The sequence below is a fragment of the Rhincodon typus genome, chromosome 6 (assembly GCF_021869965.1).
Source record: "Rhincodon typus isolate 14 chromosome 6, sRhiTyp1.1, whole genome shotgun sequence".
Classification (NCBI taxonomy): domain Eukaryota; kingdom Metazoa; phylum Chordata; class Chondrichthyes; order Orectolobiformes; family Rhincodontidae; genus Rhincodon; species Rhincodon typus.
The window spans coordinates 58314472-58331789 of NC_063337.1; the positions used below are offsets into that span (position 1 = coordinate 58314472).

Genomic DNA, 17318 nt, shown 5'->3' on the forward strand with positions numbered 1-17318 from the left:
CAAATCTTTCCTGTTCATGAACGTATCCAAATGTCTTTTAAACATTGTAACTGTACCTGCATCCATCACTTTCTCTGGCAGTTCATTCCACACATGAACCACTCTATGTAAAAAAAATTGCCCCTCATGTCCTTTTTAAATCTTTCTTTTCTCAGCTTAAAAATATGCCCAACCCAGTTTTGAACTCCCCCACCTTAGAGAAAAGACCCTTGACTTTCACCTTATCTATGCCCCTCATGATATTATAAATCTCAATAAGTTACCCTTCAACCTCCTACACTCCAGTGAAAAATGTACCAGTCTTTCCAGTCTATTTTTATACCTCAAACCCTCCACTCCCGGCAATATCCTGGCAAATCTTTTCTGAACCCTCTCCAGTTTAATAATACCCTTCCTATCAGGGGGGACCAGAACTGCACGCAGCACTCCAGAAGAGGCCTCACCAATGTCCTATATACCCTCAATAAAATGTCGCAACTCCTATACTCAAAGTTTGAGCAATGAATGCCAACATGTAAAATACCTTCTTAACCACCCTGTCTACATATGACACAAATTTCAAAGAATTGTGCACCTGAACCCCTAGGTTTCTCTAATCTGCAATACTACCCAGGACCCTACGATTAATTATATAAGTTCTTCCTTTGTTTGTGTTACCAAAATGCAACACTTCACATTTATCCAAATTAAACTCCATCTGCCACTCCTCAGCCAATTGGCCCAATTGATCAAGATCTCTTTGTAATCTTAGATAACCTTCTTCACTGTCCACTAAACCACCAACTTTGGTGTCATCTGCAAACTTGCTAACCATTCCTCCTATATTCTCATCCAAATCATTTATAAAAATGACAAACAAAAGTGGATCCAGTACCGATCCCTGTGGAATACTCTGTTGAAGGCCTCCAGTCCAACGAACAACCTCAGCCCCCATCACCCTCTGCCTTCTACCACAAAGCCAATTTCGTATCCAATTGGAAAGCTCACCTTCAATCCAATATGATATAACTTTATTAATTAGTCTACCAAGCAAAACCTTGTCAAAGGCTTTACTAAAGTCTAAGTAAACAATACCTACCATTCTGCCCTCATCAATCTTTTTGGTTACTTCGTTAAAAGAAGCTCAGTCAAGTTTGTGAAACATGATTTTCCTCGCACAAAACCATGCTGACTATCCCGAATCAATCCTTGCGTCTCCAAATGCATGTAAATCCTATCTTTCAGAATCATCTCCAACAACTTACCCACCACTGATGTCAGGCTCACAGGTCTATAGTTTCCAGGTTTCTCCTTACAGCCTTTCTTAAGCAATCGCAACATTAGCCACTCTCCAGTCCTCTGGTACTTCACCCATATATATAGACGATACACATATTTCTGTTAGGGGCCCCACAATTTGCTCCCTAACTTCCCACAACATCGCGGGATACACTTGATCAGGCCCTGGAGATTTACCTACCTTTATGTATTCTAAGACTTCCTCTTCTGTAATGTGAACTGTTTTCAAAGTATGAGTGATGATCTCATTGAAGTTTAGAAATAATGTAAAGAGAAAGATGCAAGTAAGTTATTTCCCTTGGTTGGTGAGTTTTGAATCAGTGCATAATTTAAAACTGAGTGAGATGACATTTAGAACTGAGATGGGGAGAAACTTCTTTTTCAGCTACTATAAGTAGATTGTAGACATACTATTATAATATAAGGGAGCTGGATGCCAGTGTCCACGGATGTGGGTGCATATGGCCAGTACTCGTGGAGCATGCCCTGAAATATTGATTGTTGGATCACCAAAAATGGATGTCCAGAGGAGCAAGCAATGAGATGTAGTTGCCAATACCTGCTCAGACTTTCATGTTGTGAATTCTCAGTATTTAGTTTCCTCACAGCAGTTGGTAGAATAGGAAACAACATATTAATGAAGTGAGATTTGCAGTTGATTAGGATAATAACAAATGATAAACCCCTTTATTAGACCTCTTGCCAATTCCGAGTAAGAATCTTGCCTCAATGTCCTGAATTCTTGGAAATGGACATGTTTTGCTCTCCATTTCAGGAAAGGCTTTGCTGGACTTCTTACGTGATTCCACCAGATTTCTCACCATAGCCCACTTTATTCAGGCACCTGTAAGATTCCAACAAGCTTCCCGTTGCCTCTCAGAAACTGCTGGAGGAACTCAACAGGTCTGGCAGCATCTGTGTAGTGAGAAGCAGAGTTAGCATGTCAAATCTTGTGACCCTTCTTCAAAACAAATAACTGATATCCAGTGGCTGCACATTTTCATGGCATATCTCCAATCCACTTAGAGTACACTTCTGCACTTTGGAGCGTACCAACATCTATCATAGGAATGCTGCTGCAAGGTTTATGTATACGAACACACACCTAGCTCATGGATTAGACGGGCTACTCAGGATGGCTCTCTTACAGACTGGGGTACACACTCAGCATCCCTGCCTTGTCATGCCAGGCTTTCAGCGAATCGACGCCTCAGCCAGAGCCTAAAGGCTCACTGTACTACCTTTTCTGTTCAGCACATAAATAGAGTCAGGCTGCTTGTCATTTGTGCTATGGCCAGGAGTGGACATCTTGCTGTATGGCATAATGCTATGTAAATCTTTCACCTACAGCATATGGAAGCTGCCTGCATGGCAATTACACAGCATGATTCTTCAATCACGTGCTTATATCTGAAAGTCTTTGGGGATGTGGTTCTCGGTTAAGACATGGGAGGCTGCTGTCAGTCAGGGAATACCTGTCAATTTAGTCAAGGGTAGGGTCTGCACGCAGCCAAAAGGTTTGGGAAGGTCAGTTTTCCACCTGAGGTAATTATAATCAGAGACTACATCCAACATCTAGTGAGTGAGACCAAGCTAGTACTGTAGGGCCTTTGCAAACAGTCAGGATTCGGGTAGCTTCAGTTGGGGAACTGCAAGGAGAGAAGTCAGGGTCTGTTCAATCATTACTTGGGTATTTTTGATGATGATGGGGAGTGGGAGGCAAAAAAGGGATGAGGGGTGTGAGAGAGAGGATTAAAGGTGGGCAGAACCTTTCCTACTTTTTTCTACTTCTTTATTATTGAGCAACCTTTAGAATTGCCTTTATTATTTGTGGCAAAGTGATTTACATTCAAACTCTCTATGTGAAAACAATTCTTCTTGCCTCCTTCATGTATATATTTATCTCGAAATTATGGCCACCCACCTTTGATTCAGATACCAATCAAAATTCTATCTCAAGAAAGAACAGGCAAATATAGAACATTGTACTCAATCCTCAGAGATCCAAAAAAACTCAGTCAATGAAATGTTTTAAAGATGAAGTGACTGAAAATGGTGAATTTCATAAAGTTGTACATCAGTAAAGACTCAATGCCTTCAGGAAAATATGGGAAGTGAAAAAAGAGCCTTTTGCTTTGGTCAAACAATTCATGTTTATCCTGGACATCAAAAACCCCAATTTTCATGTTCCACACCAATTAAAATAATTTATTTAATTTCAATTTCTGACAAATTATTAGCAGTTTCATTCTGTTGTGAAGCGAGTTCAAGTTGATCAGATTTTACTAGGAATCCAGCTAAAAGTCTGGCAAAGAAAACATTTGTTCTTTGAATCTTAACTACTGATCAAACCAAGTCATAGAAGTTGCCAATTCTTCAATAGCTCTGTAAATTCTGTCAGTAGAGTTTAAATAATTGTAACAGGTCTTCACCTTATGATTTATCCTGAAAAGTGACTGGCTGCTTTTTCTACTCTTGCAGTTAGGAAAGATGCTTGAAGAAAAAGAAAACGAAAGATGTAAATGTGTACACAAAAAACTAATAATGTGTAAAAAAGGAGAACAGAACATAATGAAAGAGAGAACAACATAGAAAAAAATAATAATAAATGTACTTGGCATGAGAAATGTACAGATGGAAGACCAAAGATACAGGAAGGTACAGCAAGATAATCTCAATATAGAGAACAGGGTGCAGATGTATGAATTTATACAGACAGGCGGACTATATGCTAAAAAGATAATAATAGCGAAAAATGGCATTGTTGAGAGTAAGACAGTGTGGAGCTGGATGAACATAGCAGACCAGGCAGTATCAGAGGAGCAGGAAAATTGATGTTTCGGGTCGGGACCCTTCCTTGGAACTAGGGAGGGGGAAGGGAGATGGAAAGAAATAGATGGAGGAGGGGTGGGGCTGGGGAAGGGTAATTGGGATAGTGATAGGTGGATGCAGGTAGGGAGTGGTGGGGATTGCTCAGTGGGATGGGTGGGGCTGATAGGTGGGAAAGAAGATGGACAGGTTGTGTCAGGTCAAGGAGGCAGTGATGAGAGGGAGGTATTGATGTGGAATGAGGCCGGAGGGGGGAATATTTTAAAATTGGTGAATTCTATGTTCAAGCCATCAGGCTGTAGGCTCCCAAGGAGGAATATGAGGTGTTGCTCCTTCAGTTCGCATGTGGCATCATTATGGCACTGGATGAGGCCCAGAATGGATATGTTATCAAGGGAGTGGGAGGGAGAGTTAAAATGGTTGGCAACCGGAAGGTGCTGTTGATTATCGCGTATAGAGCATAGATGCTCCACAAAACAGTCCACCGAGTCTGCACTTGGTCTCACTGATGTAGAGGAGGCCAGATCGGGAGCAGCGGATATAGTAGATCAGGTTGGAGGGTGTAAAGGTGAACCCCTGTCGGATATGGAAAGTTTGCGGTGTTCTGTCTTTATTTTTGTTGGGGGGAGGGGTTTGAGGGCAGAAGTGCAGGAAATGCAAGAGATGCAGTTGAGAGTATTTTTGATCACCGGAGGGAGGATGTTGTCGTCCTTGAAATAGGAGAACATCTGGTCTGTCCAGGAGTGGAAAGCCCTATCTTGGGAGCAGGTGCGGTGGAGGTGGAGGAATTGAGAATAAGGGATCACATTCTTGCAGGAGGGTGGGTGAGAGGAGGTTATAAATGGTCTGTGAGGTGATGGTTTGGTGGTTGGGGTGTTGTCCAGGTAGCTCTGGGAGTCTTTGGGCTTGAAATAGATGTCAGTTTCAAGGTGGTTACCAGAGATGGAGATGGAGAGGTCCAGGAAGGGGAAGGAGGTATTGGAGATGGTCCAGGTGAACTTGAGGTTGGGGTGAAAGGTGTTAGTAAAGTCGATGAAATGTTCAAGCTCCTCATGGGAGCATGAGGCAGCGCCGATACAGTCATCAAAGTAACAGAGGAAGAGGTGAGGGATGGTGCCAGTGTAACAGCAGAAAACGGACTGTTCCAAGTATCCTACGAAGAGGCAGGCATAGCTTGGATCCATACCAGTGCCCATAGCCACCCCCTTAGTTTGTAGGAAGTGGGAAGAGATGAAGGAGAAGTTGTTGAGGGTAAGGATGAGTTCTGTTAGGCGGATGAGCGTGTCGGTGGAGGGGGACTCTGTGGGAGAAGAAGCAGAGGGCTTTTAGGCCATCTGCATGGGGAATGCAGGTGTATAGGAACTGGATGTCCATAGTGAGGATGAGGTGTTGGGGGCCAGGGAATTGGAAGTCTTGGAGGAGATGGAGGGCGTGGCTGGTATCCCAGACGAAGGTGGCGAGTTCCTGGGCCGGGGGTACAAACAGAATCAAGGTAAGCGGAAATAAATTCAGTGGGGCAGGAGCAGGCAGAGACAATGAGTCGGCTGGGACAGTCAGGATTTTGTGGATTTTGGGAAGGAGATAGAAACAAGCGGTGTGGGGTTGGGGAACAATGAGGTTGGAGGCTGTGGGCGGGAGGTCTCATGAGGTGATGAGGTTATAAATGGTCTGTGAGGTGATGGTTTGGTGGTCGGGGTGGGGTCATGATCGAGGGGGTGGTAGGAGGAGGTGTCAGAGAGTTGGCGCCTGGCCTCGACGATTTAAAGGCCAGTGCACCGTACCACTGCTGTGTCCCCTTTATTCGTGGGTTTGATGGTGAGGTTAGGGTTGGAGCAGAGTGAGCAGAGGGCTGCACGTTCCGTGGGGGAGAGGTTAGAGCGAGTGAGAGGTGTGGAGAGGTTGAGGCGATCGATGTCGCGAAAGCAGTTAGAAATGAAGAGGTTGAGAGAGGGTAGGAGGCTATGGGGTGGTGTCTAGGAGGATAGGGTTTGTTTGAGGTGGGAGAAGGAACAAACTAAGGAGGTGGCTATGGGCACCGGTATGGGTCCAAGCTATGTCTGCCTCTTCGTAGGATACGTGGAACAGTCCCTTTTCCGCTGTTACACCTGCACCATCCCTCACCTCTTCCTCCATTACATTGATGACTGTGTCGATGCTGCCTCATGCTCCCATGAGGAGCTTGAACAGTTCAACAACTTTACTAACACCTTTCACCCCAACTTCAAATTCACCTGGACCATCTCCAATACCTCCCTCCCCTTCCTGGACCTCTCCATCTCCATCTCCGGTAACTGACATCTAGTTCAAATGCACCGACTTCAATTGCTACCTGGACTACAGTTCCTCTCACTCACCCTCCTGCAAGAATGTGATCCCTTACTCCCAAGTCCTCCACATCCACTGCATCTGGTCCGAAGATGGATCGTTCCACTCCCGGTCATCCCAGACATCCTCCTATTTCAAGGACCTAACTTGCCCCCTCCAGTGATCAAAAATACCCTGAACTGCATCACTTGCATTTCTCACACTTCTGCCCTCAAACCCCCTCCCTACAACAGAAATAAAGACAGAATCCCCCCGGTCCTCACATACCACCCCACCAACCTCCGCATCCAGCGTATCATTCTCCGCTACTTCCGCTGCCTATAATCCGACCCCATGACTAAAGAAATAGTTCCCTCCCTACCCCATCTGCATTTCGAAGAGACCATTCACTCCGCGACTTCCTCATCTGCTCCACACTCCCCACAAACCCCACTACCCCGGCACCTTCTCCCTGCAATCGCAGGAAATGCTACACCTGCCCCTACACCTCCCCCCTTACCTCCATCTAAGGCCCAAAGCAAACTTTTCATGTTCAACAGGGGTTCACCTGTACATCCTCCAACCTGGTCTACTGTATCCATTGCTCCCGATGTGGCCTCCCCTACATCAGTGAGACTAAGCGCAGACTCAGGGACTGTTTCTATGGAGCATCTACGCTCTGTACGCAACAAATGACAACACCTTCCGGTTGCTAACCATTTTAACTTCCCCTCCCACTCCCTTGATGACATGTCCATCCTGGGCCTCCACCAATGCCACAATGATATCACACGCAAACTCATATTCTGCCTTGGGAGCCTACAGCCCGATGGCCTGAACATAGAATTCACCAATTTTAAACTGTCCCAAACCCCAGCCTCATCCCACGTTGAAACCTCCCTCTCTTCCCCACCTGCTTGACCTGAACCTGTCCATCTTCTTCCTCACCTATCTGCCCTACCCTTCCCATTGACCAATCCCCAACACTCCCCACCTGTATCCACCTAACACCACCCTACCTATCTTTCCCCAGCCCCACCCATTCTCCGTCCCACCTCCTTGACCTGACACAACCTGTCCATCTTCTCTCCCACCTACCTGCCCCTCCCTCCTCGCTGACCAATCCCCACTAACCCCTACCTGTATTCACCTATCACCATCCCACTTACCTTTCCCCAGCCCCACCCATCCTCACTCTATTTATTTCCCAACTCTGTTCCCCCTCCCCAGTTCTGAAGAAAGGTCCTGACCCATAATGTCAACTTTCCTACTCCTCTGATGCTGCCTGGCCTGTTATGTTCCTCCAGCTGGACACTGTGTTAGACTCTGACTCCAGCATCTGCAGTTCTTGCTATCTCTGATTGTCAATAGTAACATTGTTTCACATTCTCTTTCACAGAAATGCCTTGAGAATTTTGTGTCTCTACTATCATACATCCTAGCCTCAATTACAGTGGATCACAATACCACCTCTTGTCAAATTGTATCATAGGTTCAATCTAGGCTAGAAATGGGGTGTAGCTATATTAGATATTATGACTTCCTTTTCCAAATACCATTAGTCATTGGGAAGTTATGTTTTGTTTGCAGTCACTACAATATTCATGGTTTTGTTTTTCTGAAATTTCCAAACAAAGGTAATAAAATCATATGTAATTGCTACAACTAAATTAAACTGTAAAATCAATAGAAACATTTTTCCCATGTTGTATTTTTTAAAGAATAAAATAAATTGGAAATCAGACTGCATTCAAAGAACATTTTTGGCATAAAGGTAATTAGGAAGTTAAATTGGAAGACAAAAAAGGAATGATGGGGAAACAATTAAAGAATAAATATTTATTTGTTGTTAAAATCATTATTCAATCTATATTTTACTTTAATATTAATTATAATATTTTATTTTGTATTATTTAATGATTTCCAGTGCAATGATGCGCAAGCTGGAGAAAGGTGAGGATTTCTCTGGACTGGTGGGGAGTAAGCAGTAATTTCATTAAGTTTAATGCAGTTTGTAAGCAGCTGGAATACATAAGCATGGAGCCATCACGGTTCATAGCCGCCAGTTCTACCATAAAACCACTGTCATTCTGACTTGGAATTTTCCTTCAAGCTTGACCTAGAATCCACACTGCTGCAATACATATCATTGACAGTTTCTTTGTGTTTTCTTTGTACTGCAGTCATCATCCTTACAGGGTTTGCCTTGATGTTTGTATACCAACTTGCAAAAATAATTAAATATCACACACATTAATAAGATGCTAATCATCTGTCTTATCAACACAGAAAATCTCTCTCTTTCAAAGATAGTACAGTTGTGAACTGAATATATTCAGAAACACTATTTGCAGAGCTGATTCGACAAGAATAAAAAAAAACACACTTATATTTTGATCACTTCTGCCCTGAAAATTCCTGGGCAGGAGAGTCTTATCACAAGATAGTGGAGATCTCTGCAGGAAACAATGCAGCCAGCAGTGGTGAGAATCAGTGTGAGAACCATGTCCTCTTTTTCAGCAGCAAATGTGTCATACAATGTTGTTTAACTGAACCGCGGTCAGTTTGACAGCTACTGTAAAAGAATTATAACATGCAAGTGTGAGGTTAGGGTGCCAAGAGGGTTGGGAGAATTTAATTTCCCAGGCAATTCCCACAGAGTCAGCTGTGTCAGAGATTGAAGACAGCCCTGATGTGCGACTCCAACCTACCCTGCTGCCATAACTTTCTCGTTAATGGAATACTGGGACCGATATTCTTTCTATTCTCTTGATAGTGAGTGATGCAAGATGAAAAACAGCCTGAATATTCTTAAGGTGTATCTCCAAGTGTTATTAACCTTAATGCCAGCCTTGGCTCAATGCCATTATTAACTGTTTTGTCAATAACTGTTTACTTGACACCTCTTGTCAAACTGTAATTTATTGGCTATGAAATATTTTGGGATGTGTCTATCATGAAACCTATCATACAAATTTCCTGATACTCGTCTTATTAATCTTGTTGTTTGAATCTGATACTGAGGTAAGTATTTAAAAATGTTCTTATTTCTGAATGCTTGAACTGTCCCAGTTTTTGAACATTATGTGTTCTGTTTTGACTTAAGGATCATACAAGTGAATAGTTGATATGGAACCATAAGGGGAAAAACAGACCAGATATACTTGCTGAGTGTTGCTTCATTTAATTAAAAAGTCACCACAAACTCATTAGCACTTTCTGTTTATGCAGGGGCGAGTGGTTAACATGTGGCAAAGAAGCCCAGCTGTTAATGTAAGTCATATTGCAGGAAACAATACAAGCTGTGTTAGTTATGTAATAGAAGTCAAACTAACATTCAGAACATGATCCTCCTTCATGACAAGACATCATGAAGGATGAATTGAAGCTTTCCAACATAAATTATTTCAGAAAAAACTGTCTCTTCATTAGATTGATTACTTCACATTTTTAGCATTGTCTAAAATTTATTTGCATGAATTCTCAGCAGATGCTTATATTAATGGGTAATTGAGCCTTAAAGTTGGTGTTGATGACATCAATTACGTTTAATGTAATCAGATTGGTTAGGCCACTTTTGGAATACTGCGTTCAATTCTGGTCTCCCTACTATAGGAAGGATGTTGTGAACTTGAAAAAGTTCAGAAAAGATTTACAAGGATGATGGCAGGTTTGGAGGGTTTGAGTGATAGGGAGAGGCTGAATAGGCTGGGGCTATTTTCCCTGGAGTGTCGGAGGCTGAGGGGTGACCTTGTAGAGGTTTATAAAATCATGAGGGGCATGGATAAGGTGAATAGCTAAGGTGTTTTCCCTAGTGTAGGGGAGTCCAAAACTAGAGTGCATAGGTTTAAGGTGAGAGGGGAAAGATTTAAAAGGGTCCTAAGGGGCAACTTTTTCATGCAGAGCATGGTGTGTGTAAGGAATGTGCTATCTGGGGAAGTAGTGGAGATGGTACAATGACAACAGTTAAAAGGCATCTGGGTATATGAATAGAAAGGGCATTGAGGAAAATGGGCTAAATGCTGGCCAATGGGACTAGATTAATTTAGGATATCTGGTCAGTATGGATAGTTTCCATGCTGTACAGTTCTATGATTCTATGACTCTGTGATATTCATTTATCTGTTCTTTTAGCCCAAACATTAACTTATTTAAGTATCAGTCTAGTCCAAATAAATATTAATTATAACTTGATGTTTTAAAACTTCTAACTAATTTCTAATATTGTATAATTTTTTTCATCACTTGATCAAATACTTTGAAAATAAATCAACCCAATAGGCAGAAAAAAAAGTCCTTCAGTAGTAAAATGGCACAGCACATGTGTGCTGGGCTCATAGTACGGAGGTTAATTAATCAAAACCACATTTAAAGGATCTCATGTCTCAGTGGTACTTTCCTTACCTCTGGGCCAGAAAGTCCAGAAGTTCTAACCATCCTAGAGATGCACCATAACACATTTGACCAGGTTAATTAAAAATAGTTCTCCTACCTGATATATGTCAGGGACCTGTGACAAGCATTTTCTAAACTTTGCTATCCGTCATCTCCCCAAATATTGATTGCACTTCCTGTTTTTCTAAACCAAAATTCTTTCTCACTGATATAATTCTATTATATTAGTAGCCTTTTAGGCTACTCCTCCTCCTTTTCCAATTTGCCTGCCTTTTCAAAATATTGCATATCCTGGTATTTTTGTTACTCAGCATTAGCCACCTCAGAACTATGCAATGGTGATTATATCAAGACCTTTACTTCTATTTGTACTCTTATTTTCTCAATCTTATTGTCAATACTTTACACATTCAGATAAAAAAATCACTTTATATTTGAACTAGATTTTTTTTCATTATTCACTTATGTTCTATGCCAATACTTTCTTTGTTTCTGTCCCATTCTATTTACCCAAACTGCTACACATTCTATGACCTTGAGTTCTCTTTAGATTTGTAAGTCTGTGTTTGATTCCTCCCCATGTAACCTTTTAGTTTAAAGTTCCCTCCTCAGCCCAGTTATATGAGACACTGGGCCAATGATCCTAGGACCATCTCAATGAAATAACTCTGTCTTTCCCGAGTGCTAGACACCAGTACCCCATGATTTGAAATTCCTTCTTCCCAGAGCAGTCTTTGAACCATGAACTTAATATTCTAATCCACTTGACCCTATGTCATTTAGTGTTCAGCTCAATCCAGAGATTATTAGTTTTCAGTGTCTGCACTCAGAGTCTGTTCTAGTTCTTCAAACTATCTCGGTAGAAGATCATTTCTCATTCTATCCATGTTTTACATGAATGAGAACAACTGAATTCTCACTCCAAGTTCATAATCCAGATGTAAGGAAATGTCCTTAACCCTAGCAGCTTAATCTTTGGAACACCCATGGATGTGAACAATAGCTCTACAACCTTGACTATATTGTCCCTTTTCAGTACCATATGCCTTTTCACTCTCTCCGCTTGCATGGCATCCTGCACAATGGATCTATGGTTAGATTACCTTTCTGCCATTGTTCTCAACCTAATACCTTGGCCAAAGTAAAGGGCTGCCATTCCTCCAGTCATCATCCCCCTTCTATATTGGACAATTGAACAACATAGAAATTTTACTTATCTTAAAAGACGTGACTGCATCCAGTATCCTGGTGATCTTACCTCTTTTTGATTAATCAACTACAATCCCAACAATACCACAAATTTATATAACAACCTGATTGGAGTAAGTAACTTTTCTTTTGCTCAATTAGGACAGGATTTGAGACCCCAGTAAGTTACTAAGTAACTAAAGGCACAAGAATCCATGGTTTTGTACAAATAGAATAAACTTTGCAAAGAGTTAGAAAAATGAGAGGTGAGCTCATTGATACACATAGGATTCTCAACAGAATAAATATTGACAGAATTTACGACCAGAGGGCATAATCTCAGAATGAGGGGGTGCCAATTTAAGATTGCGATAAGAAGGAATTTCTTCTTTGAAGGTGTGAAGGACTCCTTGCTACATAGATCTCCGGGGGCAGAGTCCTTGTGTATGTTTCTGGGTAGACAGATAGATTCTTAATTAGTCGGGGAATCAAGGATTATGGGGAAAGTGCAGGAAAATGAATGTGAAGAGTGTCAAATGAGCCATGATCCTATTAAATGGTAGAACAGGTGTAAGGGAGTAACAGCTTACTCAGTAGAGTCATCATAGAAGATCATCTCTTATTGTGTGGAAACAGGTCATTCAGCCCAACAAGTTCATTAATGGGAAAGATTTGGAGGGATATGGGTCGTGGGCAGGCAGGTGGGACTAGTTTAGTTTGGGATTGTGTTTGGCATTGACTGGTTGGACCAAAGAGTCTTTTTCCCCGCTGTATGATCCTATGACTTTCTTTCAGCACCATCCTTCTCAACTGCACCAAGTAAATGCTGCTTACGGTCTTCCTTACCTTCACTCTTCCTGCATTGAACTGTCAATACCATGCAGTGATCCTGTTGGTCCTGGGGCTAAAGGGCTAACAGCAGCATTTTCAGCTGTATGCCATTTTTGCCTACTTTTTCCTGAATTGCCTACAACTGGCTCCTGAACTAATAAACACTGAGCCTCAAGAAAAAAGAACCAAAGAACTGCAGATACTGGAAATCAGAAATGAAAACAGAAATTGACGGAAAAATCTCATCAGGTGTGCCAGCATCTGTGGAAAGAAAGCAGAGTTAATCTTTCAGGTCCAGTGACCCTTTTTCAGAACTGATTGCAGGTAGGAAAAGATTGATATGTACGTTGAAGATGAGGTAGGGAATGGGGGGTGAAAAGTAAACAATAGGTGAATAGGCGAAGCCCAGAGAGAGAGAGAGAGTGAGAGAGAGAGATCAACAGTTGGGCAGACAAAGGAATGGGTACAGGTCAGCTTGGGAGAATCAATAGTTGCTAATGGAGAGCATTAATGGCTGACAATAGGATGGTCATAGTAGCAGCCTGTGTGATGACAAGGTCTGATGTGTGGGAGTTGGGTAAGGACATGAGAAAAGATGCACAGGCTCTAAAAGTATTGAACTCAGTATTGAGTCCATAAGGTTGGAGGGTCCCCAAGTGGAAAATGAGATGCTGCTCTTCCAGTTTGTGCTTAGGTTCACTGGAGCACTGCAGTAAGCCTGAGATAGAGATGTTGACCAGGCAACACGGTAGTTTTTTTTTATCCATTAATGGGATGAGGGCATCACTGGCTAGACAGCATTTATTGCCCATCCTTAATTGACAGGGGGCAGTTCAGAGTCAACCACGTTGCTGTGGGTCTGGAGTGACATGTAGATCAGACCAGGTAAGGATGGCAGTTTCCTTCCCTAAAGGGCATTAGTGAACCAGATGGGTTTTTACAACGGATATAATGGATTCATGGCCATCATTAGATTCTTAATTCCAGACTTTTTTAAAAATTGAATTCAAATTCCACCATCTGCTGTGGCAGAATTCAAACCTGGGTCCCCAGAATGTCATCCGGGTCTCTGGATTAACAGTCCAGCAATAATACCACTAGGCTATTATTTCCCCATCCCCATGTGTTGAAGTAGCAAGCAACTGGAAGCTCAGTGTCATTTTACCAGACAGAAAATAAACATTCTGCAAAACAATCATGCAGACTGAATGACATCTTCCAGTATAGAGCAGACCACATTATGTGTCTGGGGCCTTAGATAGTGAGGAGTGAGGAAGTAAATAGGCAGGTTTTGCACCTTCTGCAGTTGCAGGGCAAGTTGCCGTGTGTCAGTGGGAGGGTGTTGGGAGTGAAGGAGGAATGGACCAGGGTGTCCTGGAGAGAACAGTCCTTGCAGAAGGCTGACAAGGGAGGGGAAGGGAATATGTGCCTTGTGGTCGCATCCCACTGGAGATTGCAGAAATGATTTAATCTTGTTTTTTTTTAATAGATTAATTAGTACTAATTTAGTAATTTGAGATCAAATTACATCTTCCTTAGAGCCAAATGAGAAACATGGAGCATCTACTGGATGTAACACAAAAATGATCTTTTGCCCCTGAATTAAATTCCCACCAGCAACAAATCCACAACATTATCCCTTTGACTATGAAACATTCAGTTCCCCAACCACACTGAGCACAAGAAAATGCTCACTATTTAGAGTTTTATGACTCTCACTCAAGGTCCAATTGCTAAAACAGCTTCCTGCCACGATATTAGCAGTTATTCAGGCAAATACTACTAATGATTGTTAATTAACTGCCACTGATAGATTTGTTAACACTGTGTCTTGCCCTCTTGTGGCACAATGGGAGTGTCCCTACCCTGGATCAGGACGCCTGGGTTCATGTCCCATCTCCACAAGTTTAATACTATCTCTGAACAGGTCGATTATAAGGTGGTTAACACATTGTCTTGTCTTTTTGTGCCACAGTGATAGTGTCCCTATTCCTGGACCAGGAGGCCTGGGATCAAGTCCCGCCTGCTCTAGGGGTGTATAATAATATCTCTGAACAGGTTGATCAGAAAAATAGATTAAATTAAAAACAAAGTGCCTAAACTAGGTTACGTGCTACTCTCAACGTCTCATGAGTAGTCCATCCCTCATCTCCAACCTCAACGGTTTGGCAGAACCACACCATGCACCTGTACCTGCACCCACACCACCTCCCCAACCACATCCTTCCCCCTCTCAATCCCCATCAGTAATTCAACAATGCGTTTTCGTATCTACTACTTTTTATTACCTTGGAGCAGAAGTCATAGTACAATAAGGATGTTTACCTTTCATCTCATTTGTTTCTCCACACCATTTATCATTTGCATTGTTAATAGGGAGTTCTTCCTTTTCATTTTCATTTATTTTTTCTTATGTCTGAAATTTTAAACTCATCCTCTACAATGATGTCGACCAAAGGTATAATCAATAGATTAGGAAAGCACAAGAGGCCAGAATTGCAGGAATTCAATGTGGTGCACACACAGGAGACCACAGGTTAAGGAAAGGCAAGAGATTCAGAATATAATTTGGAGGATTTGGGTGACTGAGTAGGTCAGCAATGACAAGAATGTTGGGTGAACGGGATTCATTACACAAATGGTAGCAGTTTTGGATGAGCTGAAATTATGCAAAAATAGTAAATGGAAGTATAGTAATGTTCAATATATTAGCATTGTGATGTGAGGATACAATTTATATGGTGGTGACTCGTAATTGGAATTATTAAATAGTTTAGATACAGCATCAAGTTTATTGATAGTACTGGGAGAAAGGGAGCAGCAAAAATAATATGGACAATGATCAGGAGACATGAATGTTTACAAAAATGATGATCAAGACTCAGTACATGGGTAGGGGCCATTAATATGGCATTTAAGGAAAGATGCATGAGGAGTTGTGACTCAGTCAGGTATGTTCTCAATCCTGTGGCAATCCCTCTAATCAGAACTACAGCCAAAAAGTCTATTCTGGTTAGAGTAAACACGAGAGAAAACTTTTAAACATTCAAGTCCTTTCAGGCACCAGTCAATAACATCAGTTAAATATTGAATTTCACTGCAACCCAACACCTTTTTCAAACACATTCTTCCTTGCAGCACACCTCTATCCATTATTATCAGCAGTATTTTCCAGTGATTGGATCTGAACATCTCAGAACATCAGTGAGAGAACCTCTGACAGATTTTACTAATATGCTCTTACCTCAACTCCCTTAAAACTATAATTCACGTAAAATTCTGCATTTGTGATGTCCTTGATAATGACATCCCCGTAAAGGGTGAAATAGCAGTGAGCTCTCTATCTATCAACATGTAATGCTGGCTGCTCATCTTCTGTAAAGCAATGAATAACATACAGGTCATTGGTGGAGGATTAAATCTTAGACGGAAGCGAACGCTGTGACACATCGTATATTTTTATAAATAATGAATCATAAAACAAACTATCTCATGAGCCAAAAAGAAAATCAGCAAGTAATAGGCCCCTCAGCAAGTTGATACGTGTTTTTATCAGATACATTTCCCTTTACATTATACCTTTAACTCCCCAATTTTTTTGCAGCATTTGCTTAACTTTGGATAGATTTGGGTTAAGAATATTTATTAATGAAAATATATTCCTCATTCCTGTCTACTACTGCTTTGGTTTCTCACTGACATCAATGTACTTTTGCACAATCTTACTGGATCACAGAATATCCTTTTTGATGTCCCTAGTTCATATGATACTCATTTATAGCTATGTCTTTGATTGAAAATCAGACTGAAAGATTGCAGGGCAAGATTGTTTTCTTCAGGCATTTTTTTCAGTAAGGTCATTGTGATACAGACAAAAACATGATAATTGATGGTCACACTATTAGTCAGGCACTATTCTCTAAATTGGCACCAAGTTAATTATATCCTTCAAAATACAATGGATAAGAAATATCTTACTGACCCAGAGCCATGGCAATTTGTTCCATTGCTTAATTGTTCAATGGCCTTCAGCCCCATAAAGGGCATTTCTGTTTCACTCAAGCTGACAACTCTAATTCAATGATAATGTTTGTAATACCTGCCTTTCTATGCCTTATAATGTCATGCTTCTTGTGAATTATCTGTAAACCATTATATTTCAATTGTGATGGTAAAGCAACTTCACTGCAGGGGAAATCAGATTAGGTACTCTGTTCTATATTGGGACATATGTCTTATAGTTCAGATATAGAGGCTGAGTAAGATTATGCAAGAACTGGTAAAGAAACTCATTAAAAAGTGAATGGAATGGTGGCCTTTATCTCAAAGGCTGGATTACGAGGGGTTTAAAGGTATTCTACAGCAATACAAAGCTCTGGTTAGACCCTAAATGGTATATATTATTCAATTCTGGGTAGTACACCTTAAGAATACTTTCAATGATATTCTCCTAGAATTGTGTAAGAACACAAGACATAGAAGCAGGAGTTCAA

At 41.4% G+C, this 17318-nt stretch overlaps 1 protein-coding gene across 2 annotated transcripts in view; it reads right to left on the reverse strand.

Annotated features, from left to right (window-relative positions):
- The window catches only part of rab38a (RAB38a, member RAS oncogene family), a 545157-nt gene that overhangs the window by 274633 nt on the left and 253206 nt on the right, over positions 1–17318 (reverse strand). The gene's annotated exons all lie outside the window — the stretch shown is intronic.